The 5,480-nt window shown below is 44.4% G+C and overlaps 1 long non-coding RNA gene across 1 annotated transcript; it reads right to left on the reverse strand.

The window, feature by feature from the left end:
• Positions 1–1,516: 1,516 nt before the first annotated feature.
• LOC102371504 lies at positions 1,517–4,365 on the reverse strand. Its single transcript, XR_324933.2, has 3 exons — positions 3,857–4,365; positions 3,562–3,720; positions 1,517–1,703 (listed from the first exon to the last, which is right to left on the reverse strand). It is a non-coding gene; the product is annotated as an uncharacterized LOC102371504 (long non-coding RNA).
• Between the last annotated feature and the right edge of the window lie 1,115 nt (positions 4,366–5,480).

Consider the following 5,480-nt stretch of genomic DNA (forward strand, 5'->3'; position numbering starts at 1 on the left):
GCAAGGCTTGCATCATTTTGACCCATCCCTCTATTGTCTTTAATCATAGAATCATAGAAGTAGGGTGTGACCGTGACCTCGCATTGTTGGCCCATGTTCATCTTGGAGTCAATAATGACTCCAAGATCCCTTTCTGCCTCCGTGCTCTCAAGAAGGGAGTTTCCCATCTTATAAGTGTGCTGCTGGTTCCTACTGCCCAAGTGCAGCACCCTGCACTTGTCAGTATTGAAATGCATCCTGTTTTTGTTAGCCCACCCCTGTAACCTATCCAGGTCTTGCTGCAGTCTTTCCCTCCCTACTAGCATGCCCACCTCACCCCAAATTTTGGTATCATCAGCAAATTTGAATGGGTTGCTTTTCACCCTATCATCCAAATCGCTGATAAAGAAATTGAACAGTGCGGGCCCAAGGACCGAGCCCTGGGAGGCTCCGCTGTCCACTTCCCCCCAGGTCGAATATGACCCGTCCACCACCCCCCTCTGAGTATGACCCTTCAGCCAATTTGCAATCCATCTGACTGTGTAGCCATCAATCCCACAGTCACCTAGTTTTTTTAATGAGGATGGGGTGGTCGACAGTGTCAAAGGCCTTGCTGAAGTCCAGAAAGATTACATCCACTCAATGACAACTCCAGTCAACTTTCACAGAGACCCCCACTTCTTTCTTTGTTTTATTGTAATCTACAAAGCTAAAGAACCTTCCATAAGGTCTATTTTAGTTTAACTTTTAGCTCTTCCCACTTTATCTCTAGACTTTCTAATCTTCAAGTCATAGCTTTCTTTGAACACCCACTTTTTCCAGGCTGTAACAGGTCACCCTCCCCAGTGTCATCTTTTTCATTATCCGCAACCTACGTGGGGCGCCCTTGAAGTCCCCTTAAGGTTTCTTGTGTTTCGCTTTCTACTCTCCTGCCACATCTTGATGGAAATATTATACTGATTTTCTTGTAAGCAGGACACTGCCTATTGTATTTTGTATGTTGGGGTTCTCTGCCACCACAGGCCTTGACCCCTGTCTTTCTCTAGCTAGGCCTGCCCGTCTAAACCCACCAGAAAGGGTTCGACTCTGAGGCTCTAGCTCTTTAGTTTTGGGGCTCGTGTCCCTCCTTTATATCCCAGCCTCCCTGGCCCAGAGGCCCATTCACTGGCCCCACAGCCAGGGTGTTGCAAGTTCAAAGCCAGGCAATGGCCTTGAACCTCCACTATCCCAGTCCAAAAAAAAAACAAACCCCCACACAGCTGCACCAGGCCACCCTGGCCACTTAGGATTACACCCTCAGGTGCCAGGGCCTGAGCACCCCAAATACCGCGACCTCTCTGGCGCTGGGGTCCCCACACTGTAGTAGGGCCCCAGTGAAGCCTCCTCCTTCCCCAATAGCCTCACCCAAACTACTGGTTGTTAATCAATCAAAATTTATAAACAGTCTGTCCATAGGCTATAACTGCCACCAAAAAATATATATAATTAAAGAAGGCAGCACGCCAGCTTACATTTTCTCAGGGGTTCATGCTTCTGCTCCCCACCGTCTGCTACAGTCCTTCTGGGGTTGCTGCCACTTCTCCGGGAGTCCTCAGTAGTTCCCCTCCTGCAGCAGCCGGACTGCTCACCAAGCTTCTCCATGGAGCTCTTATATGCACTCCTTCCTCTTGTGTGCCTTTCAGAACACGTGTTGGTATGAGCCCTTATGGAAGTTCCTTCTAATTCTGAAGAAACATGTAACAGAAAAAATAATGGTGAACCACAGGTTCTTAATATTCATGAGATCAAGACTGTGACTTCGATCAGTTAGCTGCATATAGTTTACTTACCAGAGTTTTCCTTTTCACACACAAATAATGGCCGAAAACAATGAATGCTTCTTTCAACCATATTTTCAAACTAGTTCTTCACTGGATAAATAGACGTGAACTTTTTTGACACTTAACAATGAATTACATAGAGAAATAGAGATGGAAGGGACCTCCAGAGGTCATCTCATCCAACCCCCATGTATGTATAAGGAAAGACTTTCCATTAAGCACTTCACACTTCTGTTCAGTTCACCATGAGTTCCTTTCAAATGATATGTTATTCTATTTTCTTGGACGGATATTTCCGAGAAGCACTTTCTTTCAGAGCAGCCCCTTACATTGCATTAAGGCTTTATGATCTGGAGGCTATTTGGCTAATGCAGGGGATAGCAGCCAGTGGATTCTACCAAGGAAGCTCAGTGAGAATTTTTTCCAGTTTACTCCAGGAAAAGGAGAATCAAACTGGTTACAGGGCCTCCCACTCCCTAGCAGAAAGCCTGTAATGCAAACACTCCACAGCACATTGAAAGTACAAATGCAAAGTAGGGGTGTGTGAAGTGGGTTGTATTTGATTTGGATTCAGATTCAGCCCAAATCAGGGACAATGATTTGATTTGTTGATTCAGATCACTGTCCCGATTCAATTTGGCCAAATCCGAATCTGAAGATTCAATGCCGATTCAGAGAATCAGCAATTTGGCCATAGACACAGCTTTAAATGTTTTTTCTATATACCTCAAGGTACCAGGCACATACCTCGTGAACACTGCAATGGTGGGGCAGATGGAGCATCCCACAGGGGTGCAGAGGGGCCCCCCCGCCTGCTCTCTGGTGAACCCAGAAGTGGACTGGAAATATTTCCGGTCCACTTCCAGGTCCACCAGGGAGCACATGGAGGGGCCCTCTGCACCCCCCCAGCTTGGCAATCAGCCACAGGGGGACCCCAGGTGTCCCCCCAGACCCAGGAGGCACCAGTCACTGAGCTTGTGGGGTGTGGGGGCCTACCCCCAGCATGCTCCCCAGTGGACTGGAAGTGCTTCTGGTCCACTTCTGGGTCTGCTGCTGAGCATGCTGGGGAGCCCTCCACGCTCCTGTGGGACGCTCCATCCACCCCAGCATCTTAGGACTCATGAGCTGCCTGGTACCTTGAGGTATATAGAAAAAACTTTTAAAGCTGTGTCTATGGCTGAATCTCCGAATCTTTCCGAATCTCTCCAAATCGATTCAAAGGGTTCTGATTCGATTCGGAGAGATTAAAGGGTCTCCTGATTCGATTTGGATTCAGAGATTTGGCCACTGAATCGGGCCGAATCTCAGCCGAATTGAATCAGGGACCGAAGCTTTGTATAGCCCTAATGCAAAGTTTAGCTTCATCATGTTTTATTTGTGTCTATATTTGCTGAATACAAACTCCATGCTTGGGTCCAAATACAAGCTTTGTAGCTCTGAGGCATTTCAACTGAAAATATATTCAGGTACATAGAAGAGTCAACATCAGCCTTCTTATGAAGTACCACTCAGTGTACAACACTGAGTTTTGCTCCTCATTCTTCTAACAGGCTACCTTGTGTATGTTTGGTATACATTTCAGATTAATAAAACAGCCTTCTTCCATCAAGTGAAATTTCCCAGACCCCACAGTTTGTTCACCAGCAGTGCTGACTTTCATCTATAACTCTGAACTCTTGTTCTCTCCCTTCAGGTCCTGGTTGTCTTCCTCCTCATGTGACATTCTATAGCATGGATATTGGATAAATAGCACTTTGCATACCCTTTTTGGTTTCCCTTTTAATCACCGAATAACAGGCCTGGCTTTCTTCACCACTTTCAAGGATGGAGTCTTGTGGTGCAGTCATTCTGGGCTTGATCTCGGTGGTGGGCTGCAGGTTCCAAGTTGTCTTAATACAAATTCAATGTGAAAATCCACTACCTATAAGAACCAGGGAGTAGCAGCTGATTAAAGTGAATCACAATGCTGTTCTGAAGAAGTGGTTTATTTATATATTCATGCAAAGGTCCAAAGCAATCAGAAGCACTAAAATCCTATGTGCTTGTTTCTTCCTTACCTAAACTTTCATCTCTCCTTGCAAGTTGTGATGAGTTGCATTCACCCCAATTATCTGCCCCCTTGAGCTCTCCAGTACTCTTTCCTCTCTTCTGTAACTCTCTCTGCATCTTCCCCAGCAGGTGTTGGCAATCCACTCCTTCCTTCCTTCTTCCAGCAGTCTTTTTAACTGTTCACAGTCTTTTGTTCTCTAGCCTTTCAGCCTTGGCAGAACAGCTATGTAACTTTGCTTGGACCTGAAACTAGTACTTTCCCTGTTGATGGCCCAGCTAGAGTTGTTTTAACTCCATTGAAGCTGTTTACCACAGGTATCTTATTGTTCCCATTTTTTCCATTTCCTGTTTGTTCCCTAGTCCCTTCTGTACAGGCTTCTTGGGTTTCACTCTATGCAGTCAGGATAACACCATGTATGCAAACCTAGGTGCATATAATATTCTGAAAAACAAACAAAACTCCCTCTTCTTCACACTATAGCAGTTAAGATCAGCTCTGACATTTATATTTGTAGTCTCAATTTAAATATTAGGATGCTAGGAGAAAAGGTTTTCCTCCAAAAGTTCTTTGACTTGAGAATTTTCTTGCATGTCAAGTCCTCCTCTTCCCTCAGACTTTCACAGGACCTGGGGAGGAGTGGGGGGAAGGGTACAAACTGATAGTTGGGCTATTTTTGGAAAGGGGAAAAAAAAGAAAAAAGGAATCAGATTTTTAATCAGACATGATGGTTTTGTCAGCAAGTTCTAGCATTTCAACCCTCCACCCTGAATACTGAAAATATTTTTGTATTAGTTCAGTTTATTTGCAAAACCTATTCTTTAAACCATAAACTGAATACATTTACCAGAATTCATTTCTAGAAGCCTAGCATTTTTTACTTTTTCTTTGTTGAAAAACAGGAAAAAAAATTGAAAAATTAAAAAGAAATAGAAAAATGATCTTTCTGGTAGGAAGTAATCGACATTTTTCAACCCCTTTTAAAATTGGCAATGTCTTTGGTACCCACAGATGGCAGCAAACATTGCATTTCAGTTCTTATCCATCACTCCTCCTTATCTACTTGTACTTAGCCTAAAAATGATGCACACTTAGAACCCAAAGATAAAGTTGTACATATCGAGCAAAGGTGGGGGGATTACAAATCTACTTCCAGACTTCTGCATAATAGGGAAAAAGTAGGTCAAGCTGGCATATATCGCACGCATTAACAGCTGATACATGAAAACTGCAAAATCATAGTGCATAATGAACACCTTTGACCAAGGTACTGTGTAAAAGCTGAGCTCAGTCTTTTTAAAGACTTTCAATCAATGTTTAATATTAGACTTTATCTTCAGGTACTGAACCTGGGTTGTGTTCTATCATTGCTGCACATTAGCCTCAGGAGCTGAGAAAGCTCACCGCAGAATAAAGCTGAATTTGGTGTTGTGTACAACCAAAACAGGAGTTCATTCACTACATGCTCATCTTGCTATAGGCATACCAGGGTCACACGGATTGAACAGTAGGCATGGCTGGCCTGAAACTCTGCAATGCCAACCCTGTGCAAAGTGTTCAGCCCCGTCTGGCCATTACAGGGCACCATAGCTTAAAAGAGGCCCCACGCTCTAACATGGAGCATGCCGGTAAGC

This window comes from Alligator sinensis, unplaced genomic scaffold (assembly GCF_000455745.1).
Source record: "Alligator sinensis unplaced genomic scaffold, ASM45574v1 scaffold1318_3, whole genome shotgun sequence".
NCBI classification, from domain to species: Eukaryota; Metazoa; Chordata; order Crocodylia; family Alligatoridae; genus Alligator; species Alligator sinensis.